This window comes from Chlamydotis macqueenii, chromosome 7, assembly GCF_036417535.1.
Source record: "Chlamydotis macqueenii isolate bChlMac1 chromosome 7, bChlMac1.mat, whole genome shotgun sequence".
NCBI lineage: Eukaryota > Metazoa > Chordata > Aves > Otidiformes > Otididae > Chlamydotis > Chlamydotis macqueenii.
In genome coordinates, this window is record NC_141562.1 from 40,148,708 (window position 1) to 40,158,660 (window position 9,953).

Consider the following 9,953-nt stretch of genomic DNA (forward strand, 5'->3'; position numbering starts at 1 on the left):
CGATGTCTGTGGTGCTGTCGATGCGCTGCCAATGGCCCATGAGGAGCAGCAAGTGCTTGACTGGCTGGCACTTAATGTGCGGGAGTAATCGTCCGATGTTTGTGATTTCTGGGGATTTTTTTTCAGTGGGCGCCCAGGTGCAGCTGGTGGTAAATGTCGAAGCCCTGTTCGTCAGTGAAGGCGCAGAGCCCCGATGTCTGTGGTGCTGTAGATGCGCTGGGAATGGGCGGTGGGGAGCAGCAAGAGCTTGACTGGCTGGCACTTTCGGTGTGGGAGCAATCGTCCGATGTTTGTGATTTTTCGGGGGTTTTTTTCAGTGGGCGCCCAGATGCAGCTGGTGGTAAATGTCGAAGCCCTGTTGGTCAGGGAAAGCCCGGAGCCCCAATGTCTGTGGTGCTGTAGATGCGCTGGGGGTGGTCGGTGGGGAGCAGCAAGAGCTTTACTGGCTGGCACTTGAGGTGTGGGAGCAATAGTCCGATGTTTGTGATTTTTCGGGGGTTTTTTTCAGTGGGCGCCCAGATGCAGCTGGTGGTAAATGTCGAAGCTCTGTTGGTCAGGGAAAGCCCGGAGCCCCAATGTCTGTGGTGCTGTAGATGTGCTGGGAGTGGGCGGTGGGAAGCAGCAAGAGCTTGACTGTCTGGCACTTTCGGTGTGGGAGCAATCGTCCGATGTTCGTGATTTTTGGGGTTTTTTATTCCAGTGGGCGCCCAGGTGCAGCTGGTGGTAAATGTCGAAGCCCTGTTGGTCAGGGAAAGCCCAGAGCCCCGATGTCTGTGGTGCTGTAGATGCGCTGCCAATGTCCGGTGAGGAGCAGCAAGAGCTTGACTGGCTGGCACTTTCGGTGAAGGAGCAATTGTCCGATGTTCATGATTTTTCGGGGTTTTTTTTCAGTGGGCGCCCAGGCGCAGCTGGTGGTAAATGTCGAAGCCCTGTTGGTCAGGGAAAGCCCGGAACCCCGATGTCTGTGGTGCTGTAGATGTGCTGGGAATGGGCGGTGAGGAGCAGCAAGAGCTTGACAGGCTGGCACTTTCGGTGTGGGAGCAATTGTCCGATGTCCGTGATTTTTCGGGGGTTTTTTTCAGTGGGAGCCCAGGTGCAGCGGGTGGTAAACGTCGAAGCCCTGTTAGTCAGGGAAAGCCCAGAGCCCCGATGTCTGTGGTGCTGTAGATGCGCTGCCAATGGCCCATGAGGAGCATCAAGAGCTTGACAGTATGGCAATTAAGGTGTGGGAGCAATCGTCCGACGTTGGTGATGTTTCGGGGTTTTTTTTCAGTGGGCGCCCAGGTGCAGCTGGTGGTAAATGTCGAAGCCCTGTTGGTCAGGGAAAGCCCAGAGCCCCGATGTCTGTGGTGCTGTAGATGCACTGGGAATGGCTGGTGAGGATCAGTAAGAGCTTGACTGGCTGGCACTTTCTGTGTGGGAGCAATCGTCCGATGTCCGTGATTTTTCGGGGGTTTTGTTCAGTGGGCGCCCAGGTGCAGAAGGTGGTAAACATCGAAGCCCTGTTGGTCAGGGAAAGCCCGGAGCCCCGATGTCTGTGGTGCTGTAGATGCGCTGGGAGTGGGCTGTGGGAAACAGCAAGAGCTTGACTGGCTGGCACTTTAGGTGTGGGAGCAATCGTCCGATGTCCGTGATTTTTCGGGGGTTATTTTCAGTGGGCGCCCATGTGCAGCTGGTGGTAAATGTCGAAGCCCTGTTGGTCAGGGAAAGCCCAGAGCCCCGATGTCTGTGGTCCTGTAGATGCGCTGGGAATGGGCAGAGAGGAGCAGCAAGAGCTTGACTGGCTGGCACTTTCGGTGTGGGAGCAATCGTCCGACTTTCTTTATTTTTCGGAGTTTTTTTCAGTGGGCACCCATGTGTAACTGGTCGTAATTGTCGAAGCCCTGTTAGTCAGGGAAAGCCCAGAGCCCCAATGTCTGTGGTGCTGTAGATGGGCTGCCAGTGGCCGGTGAGGAGCAGCAAGAGCTTGACAGGCTGGCACTTTTGGTGTGGGAGCAATCGTCCGACGTTTGTGATTTTTCGGGGGTTTTTTTTTAAGTGGGCGCCCAGGTACAGCTGGTGGTAAACGTCGAAGCCCTGTTGGTCAGGGAAAGCCCGGAGCCCCGATGTCTGTGGTGCTGTAGATGCACTGGGAATGGCCGGTGAGGAGCAGCAAGAGCTTGACTGGCTGGCAATTAAGGTGTGGGAGCAATCGTCCGACGTTTGTGATGTTTCGGGGTTTTTTTTCAGTGGGTGCCCAGGTGCAGATGGTGGTAAATGTTAAAGCCCTGTTCGTCAGGGAAAGCCCGGAGCCCCGATGTCTGTGGAGCTGTAGATGCGCTGCCAATTGCCAGTGAGGAGCAGCAAGAGCTTGACTGGCTGGCACTTTCGGTGTGCGAGCAATCGTCCGATGTCCGTGATTTTTCGGGCTTTTTTTTCAGTGGGCGCCCAGGTGCAGCTGGTGGTAAATGTCGAAGCCCTGTTAGTCAGGTAAAGCCCAGAGCCCCAATGTCTGTGGTGCTGTAGATGGGCTGCCAATGGCCGGTGAGGAGCAGCAAGAGCTTGACAGGCTGGCACTTTAGGTGTGGGAGCAATTGTCCGATGTTCGTGATTTTTCAGGGTTTTTTTTCAGTGGCGCCCAGGTGCAGCTCGTGGTAAATGTTGAAGCCCTGTTGGTCAGGGAAAGCCCAGAGCCCCGATGTCTGTGGTGCTATAGATGTGCTGGGAATGGGCGGTGAGGAGCAATAAGAGCTTGTGTTTATGGCACATTTGATGTGGGAGCAATTTTCCGATGTTCGTGATTTTTCAGGGTTTTTTTTCAGTGGCGCCCAGGTGCAGCTGGTGGTAAACTTCGAAGCCCTGTTGGTCAGGGAAAGCGCAGAGCCCCGATATCTGTGGTGCTGTAGATGCGCTGCCAATGGCCGGTGAGGAGCAGCAAGAGCTTGACAGGCTGACACTTTTGGTGTGGGAGCAATGATCCGACGTTTGTGATTTTTCGGGTTTTTTTTTAAGTGGGCGCCCAGGTACAGCTGGTGGTAAACGTCGAAGCCCTGTTGGTCAGGGAAGGCCCGGAGCCCCGATGTCTGTGATGCTGTAGATGCGCTGGGAATGGCCGGTGAGGAGCACCAAGAGCTTGAGAGGCTGGCACTTTCGGTGTGGGAGCAATCGTCCGATGTTCGTGATTTTTCGGAGTTTTTTTCAGTGGGCACCCAGGTGCAACTGGTCGTAATTGTCGAAGCCCTGTTGGTCAGGGAAAGCCCGGAGCCCCGATGTCTGTGGTGCTGTAGATGGGCTGCCAATGGCCGGTGAGGAGCAGCAAGAGCTTGACAGGCTGGCACTTTAGGTGTGGGAGCAATTGTCCGATGTTCGTGATTTTTCAGTGTTTTTTTTTCAGTGGCGCCCAGGTGCAGCTGGTGGTAAATGTCGAAGCCCTGTTGGTCAGGGAAAGCCCAGAGCCCCGATGTCTGTGGTGCTGTAGATGCGCTGCCAATGGCCGGTGAGGAGCAGCAAGAGCTTGACTGGCTGGCACTTTAGGTGTGGAGCAATTGTCCGATGTTTGTGATTTTTCAGGGTTTTTATTCAGTGGGCGCCCAGGTGCAGCACTTGGTATATGTCGAAGACTTGTTGGTCAGGGAAAGCCCAGAGCCCCGATATCTGTGGTGCTGTAGATGCGCTGCCAATGGCCGCTGAGGAGCATCAAGATCTTGACAGGCTGGCACTTTCGGTGTGGGAGCAATCGTCCGACGTTTGTGATTTTTCGGGGTTTTTTCTCAGTGGGCGCCCATGTGCAGCTAGTGGTATTCGTCGAAGCCCTGTTCGTCAGGGAAAGCCCGGAGCCCCGATGTCTGTGGTGCTGTCGATGCGCTGCCAATGGCCCATGAGGAGCAGCAAGAGCTTGACTGGCTGGCACTTTCGGTGTGGGAGCAATCGTCCGACGTTCTTTATTTTTGGGAGTTTTTTTCAGTGGGCACCCATGTGTAACTGGTCGTAATTGTCGAAGCCCTGTTGGTCAGGGAAAGCCCAGAGCCCCAATGTCTGTGGTGCTGTAGATGGGCTGCCAGTGGCCGGTGAGGAGCAGCAAGAGCTTGACAGGCTGGCACTTTAGGTGTGGGAGCAATTGTCCGATGTTCGTGATTTTTCAGGGTTTTTTTTCAGTGGGCGCCCAGGTACAGCTGGTGGTAAATGTCGAAGCCCTGTTGCTCAGGGAAAGCCCTGAGCCCCGATGTCTGTGGTGCTGTAGATGTGCTGGGAATGGGCGGTGAGGAGCAACAAGAGCTTGTGTTTATGGCACATTTGGTGTGGGAGCAATCATCTGCTGTTCGTGATTTTTCGGGGTTTTTTTTCAATGGGTGCCCGTGTTCAGCTGGTGCTATATGTCGAAGTCCTGTTGGTCAGGGAATGCCCAGAGCCCCGATGTCTGTGGTCCTGTAGATGCGCTGGGAATGGCCGGTGAGGAGCAGCAAGAGCTTGACTGGCTGGCACTTTCTGTGTGGGAGCAATCATCCGATGTTCGTGTTTTTTCGGGGTTTTTTTCAGTGGGCGGCCAGGTGCAGCTGGTGGTAAATGTCGAAGCCCTGTTGGTCAGGGAAGGCCCGGAGCCCCGATGTCTGTGGTGCTGTAGATGCGCTGCCAATGGCCCATGAGGAGCAGCAAGAGCTTGACAGGCTGGCACTTTCGGTGTGGGAGCAATCGTCCAACGTTTGTAATTGCTGGTAATTTTTTTTCAGTGGGCGCCCAGGTGCAGCGGGTTGTAAATGTCGAAGCCCTGTTGGTCAGGGAAAGCCAGGAGCCCCAATGTCTGTGGTACTGTAGATGCGCTGCCAATGTCCAGTGAGGAGCAGCAAGAGCTTGACTGGCTGGCACTTGCGGTGTGGGAGCAATCGTCCGATGTTCGTGATTTTTCAGGGTTTTTTTTCAGTGGGCGCCCAGGTGCAGCTCGTGGTAAATGTCGAAGCCCTGTTGGTCAGGGAAAGCCTGGAGCCCCGATGTCTGTGGTGCTGTAGATGCGCTGCCAATGGCCGCTGAGTAGCAGCCAGAGCTTAACTGGCTCGCACTTTAGGTGTGGGAGGAATCTTCGGACGTTTGTGATTTTTAAGGAATTTTTTTCAGTGGGCGCCCAGGTGCAGCTGGTGGTAAACGTCGAAGCCCTCTTGGTCAGGGAAAGCCCGGAGCCCCGATGTCTGTGGTGCTGTAGATGCGCTGCCAATGGCCGGTGAGGAGCAGCAATAGCTTGACTGTCTGGCACTTTCGGTGTGGGACCAATCGTCCGACGTTCGTGGTTTTTCGGGGTTTTTTTTCAGTGGGCGGCCAGGTGCAGCTGGTGGTAAACATCGAAGCCCTGTTCGTCAGGGAAAGCCCGTAGCCCCGATATCTGTGGTGCTGTAGATGCGCTGGCAATGGCCCATGAGGAGCAGCAAGAGCTTAACAGGCTGGCACTTTCGGTGTGGGTGTGTCCTGGTTCTGGCGAGGATAGAGTTAATATTTACCTTAGCTGGGTGGAGAACTGAAGCCGGTAGCCCCTATGGCTGGGATAGTTAACTAATTAGCTAACAGCTGGGGTTAATTTACCCAAATTAGCCAAAGGGCTATTCCATCCCATCTGACATCATGCTCAGTATATAAGTGAGGAGGCTGCTGAAGGGAGGACCCCTGCTACTTGGAAGAGACTGGATGTGGAGATCTGTGGTGAGCTATTGTACTGTATTTGTGTTCCATCACTGTCTTGTGTTCTTCTGTCATTACTGTTAAATTTACTTTTTGTTCAATCTCAACCCGCGTGTTTGTTTTTTTTTTTCCCTGGTTTTCTTTTGTTTGTCAAATCTCCTCCTATTCTCTCGGAGAGTGGGGGGAGTGAGAGAGAGACTGCGTAGTCTGGTCCCCGTTGGGGCTGAACTACGACAGTTATTTTGGCGCCCAACGTGGGGCTTGAGGAATTTGAGATAAGGATTGAGTTTATTTGGGAGCAGTAACGGGCAAAACAGGGATTGAACTTGACAAAAGAGCAAAATGATTATGGGGAATTTATGTTCTGATTGTGGTGAAGGGATAAGTGGTGAATTGTTTGTTAATTGTCTACCCACTGTTGGTGTTGTGAGGATATTATTTTTAATTTGGTGCGGGGAATTCTATTTTCTTCTGTTGATGTGTGTGTATTTTACTTATAATACTTAAATACGTAATTCGCAGAGGCGATGGGTGGAATGTTCTGGTTTTGTTAGTGGGGGGGGGGCCTAAGGTGGTAGCTTCTGTAGGAAACTGCTAGAAGTCGCTCCCCTTTGTTCAGTGGACTCGGCCGGGCCTAGGGCGGACCCACTGCTGGCCAAGGCCAAGCCAATTGGTAGCAGAATGTCCCATGATAATGCCTCTGCGATAACGTATTTAAGTAGGGGAAAACAGGAAAAAAAGGAGGAGAAGATGTGAAGCAGCTGAGCGGGGGGCAGAGAGGGGGAGGCGTGAGCCTCATGGGCCTTGCAGGCCTCACCCTCTGGCCTCCCGCCAGGCAGCCGACTGAGCCCAACTCGGCCCGGCCTGGCTGCAAGAAGTGGAGAGGAGATGAGAAGTGAATAAGATGTAAAAAGGATCCTGAGAGGCATCTGCCAGCCTGTTGTGAGGAATGGCTGCAGACGCCAAGGTCAGTGAAGAAGGAGGGGGAGGAGTTGGCTTCTGGCCAAGATTCCTCTGCAACTCGTGGTGAAGACCATGGTGGAGCAGGTTGTCCCCCTGCAGCCCATGGAGGTCCACGGAGGGGCAGAGATCCACCTGCAGCCCATGGAGGACCCCACGCCGGAGCAGGTGGAGGCCTGAAGGAGGCTGTGGCCCGTGGAGGGCCCGCTGGGACAGCTGTTCTAGAGGGACTGCACCCCGTGGAAAAGATGACCCACGCTGGAGCAGTTTCACGAAAGACTGTGGCCCGTGGGAGGGACCCCACGCTGGAGCAGAGGAGGAATGCAAGGAGTTCTTCCCCCGACGATGATACAGTGGAGTAAAACAACGCGTGATGAACTGACCGCGACCCCCATTCCCTTTCCCCACCCCGTGCCGCTCGGGAGGGGAAGGTAGTAGAGATAACGTTAAGCCCGGGAAGAGGGAGGGGTGGGGGGAGGTTATCTTGTTCCCTGTCTCATTCTCCTGCTAATTTTAGAAATAAATGAATAGTTTTCCCCAAGTCGAGTGTGTTTTGCCCGTGATGGTAACTTTAAGGATTTCTCCCCGTCCTTATCTCAAACCTCGAGCCGTTTTTCTTATATCATCTCCTCCTATTCTCTCGGAGGGTGGGGGGAGCGAGAGACAGACTGCGTAGTCTGGTCCTGATCGGGGCTGAACTACGACAGGGAGCAATCGTCGGACGTTTGTGATTTTCAAGGAATTTTTTTCAGTGGGCGCCCAGGTGCAGCGGGTGGTAAACATCGGAGCCCTGTTGGTCAGGGAAAGCCCGGAGCCCCGATGTCTGTGGTGCTGTAGATGCACTGGGAATGGCTGGTGAGGATCAGTAAGAGCTTGACTGGCTGGAACTTTCGGTGTGGGAGCAATGATCCGATGTTCGTGATTTTTCGGGGGTTTTTTTTCAGTGGGCGCCCAGGTTCAGCGGGTGGTAAATGTCGAAGCCCTGTTGGTCAGGGAAAGCCCAGAGCCCCGATGTCTGTAATGCTGTAGATGCGCTGCCAATGGCCCGTGAGGAGCAGCAAGAGCTTGACTGGCTGGCACTTTCGTTGTGGGAGCAATCATCTGATGTTCGTGTTTTTTCGGGGTTTTTTTCAGTGGGCGGCCAGGTGCAGCTGGTGGTAAATGTCGAAGCCCTGTTGGTCAGGGAAAGCCCGGAGCCCCGATGTCTGTGGTGCTCTAGTTCCAGCTGCAATGGCCGGTGAGGAGCAGCAAGAGCTTGACTGGCTGGCACTTTCAATGAGGGAGCAATCGTCCGATGTTTGTGATTTTTCGGGGGTTTTTTTTAGTGGGCACCCAAGTGCAGCTGGTGGTATATGTCGAAGCCCTGTTGGTCAGGGAAAGCCCGGAGCCCCGATGTCTGTGCTGCTGTAGATGCGCTGCCAATGGCCCATGAGGAGCAGCAAGAACTTGACAGTCTGGCACTTTCGGTGTGGGAGCAATCGTCCGATGTTCGTGATTTTTCGGGGAGTTTTTCAGTGGGCGCCCAGGTGCAGCTGGTGGTAAATGTCGAAGCCCTGTTGGTCAGGGAAAGCCCGGAGCCCCGATGTCTGTGGTGCTGTAGATGCGCTGCCAGTGGCCGGGGACGAGCAGCAAGAGCTTGACTGGCTGGCACTTTCGGTGTGGGAGCAATCGTCCGATGTTCGTGATTTTTCGCGGCTTTTTTTCAGTTCGAGCCCATGTGAAGCTGGTGGTAAACGTCGAAGCCCTGTTGGTCAGGGAAAGCCCGGAGCCCCGATGTCTGTGGTGCTGTAGATGCGCTGCCAATGGCCGGTGAGGAGCAGCAAGAGATTGACTGGCTGGCACTTAAGGTGTGGGAGCAATCGTCCGACGTTCGTGGTTTTTCGGGGATTTTTTCAGTGGGCGGTCAGGTGCAGCTGGTGGTAAACGTAGAAGCCCTGTTGGTCAGGGAAAGCCCGGAGCCCCGATGTCTGTGGTGATGTAGATGCGCTGCCAATGGCCGGTGAGGAGCAGCAAGAGCTTGACTGGCTGGCACTTTCGGTGTGGGAGCAATCGTCCGATGTTCGTGATTTTTCGGGGTTTTTTTTCAGTGGGCGCTCAGGTGCAGCGGGTGGTAAATGTTGAAGCACTGTTGGTCAGGGTTAGGGTTAGGGTTAGGTTAGGGTTAGGGTTAGGGTTAGGTTAGGTTAGGGTTAGCTTAGGCTTAGGGTTAGGGTTAGGCTTAGGTTAGGGTTAAGGTTAGGGTTTAGGGTTAGGGTTTAGGGTTAGGGTTTAGGGTTAGGGTTTAGGGTTAGGGTTTAGGGTTAGGGTTTAGGGTTAGGGTTTAGGGTTAGGGTTTAGGGTTAGGGTTTAGGGTTAGGGTTTAGGGTTAGGGTTTAGGGTTAGGGTTTAGGGTTAGGGTTTAGGGTTAGGGTTTAGGGTTAGGGTTTAGGGTTACGGTTAGTGTTAGGGTTAGGGTTATCCATTAGTGTTAGGGTTAGGGTTAGGTTTAGGGTTAGAGTTAGGGTTAGGTTAGGGTTAGGTTAGGGTTAGGGTTAGCCGTTAGGGTTAGGGTTAGGTTATGGTTAGGGTTAAGGTTAGGGGTTAGGGTTAGGTTTAGGGTTAGGTTTAGGGTTAGGTTTAGGGTTAGGTTTAGGGTTAGGTTTAGGGTTAGGTTTAGGGTTAGGTTTAGGGTTAGGTTTAGGGTTAGGTTTAGGGTTAGGTTTACGGTTAGGTTTAGGGTTAGGGTTAGGGTTAGGGATAGGGTTAGGTTAGGGTTAGGGTTAGGGTTAGCGTTTAGGGTTAGGTTAGGCTTAGGGTTAGGCTTAGGGTTAGGTTAGGCTTAGGGTCAGGGTTTTGGGGGGAAAATGGGGGAATCTGGGGGGAAATGGCGGGATTTTGGGGGCAAATATGGGATTTTGGTGCAAAATGCAGGAATTTGTGGCAAAAATGGGGGATTATGGGGGAAGTCGCGGGATTTTGGGGCAAAATGTGGGGTTTTAGGGTTAAAATGTGGGATTTTGGGGGTAAATCGCGGGATTTTGGGGGCGAAATGCTGGAATTTTGGTGCGAAATGGGGCGATTTGGGGCAAAAATGCTGGATTTGTGGGGGAAATTGCGGGATTTTGAGGGGCAAAATGTGGGGTTTTAGGGTTAAAATGTGGGATTTTTGGGGGAAATCGCAGGATTTGGGGGGCCAAAAGTGGTAATTTGGTGTGATATCTGTGGTGCTGTAGATGCGCTGCCAATGGCCGGTGAGGAGCAGCAAGAGCTTGACTGGCTGGCACTTAAGGTGTGGGAGCAATCGTCCGACGTTTGTGATTTCTGAGGATTTTTTTCAGTGGGCGCCCAGGTGCAGCGGGTGGTAAACGTCG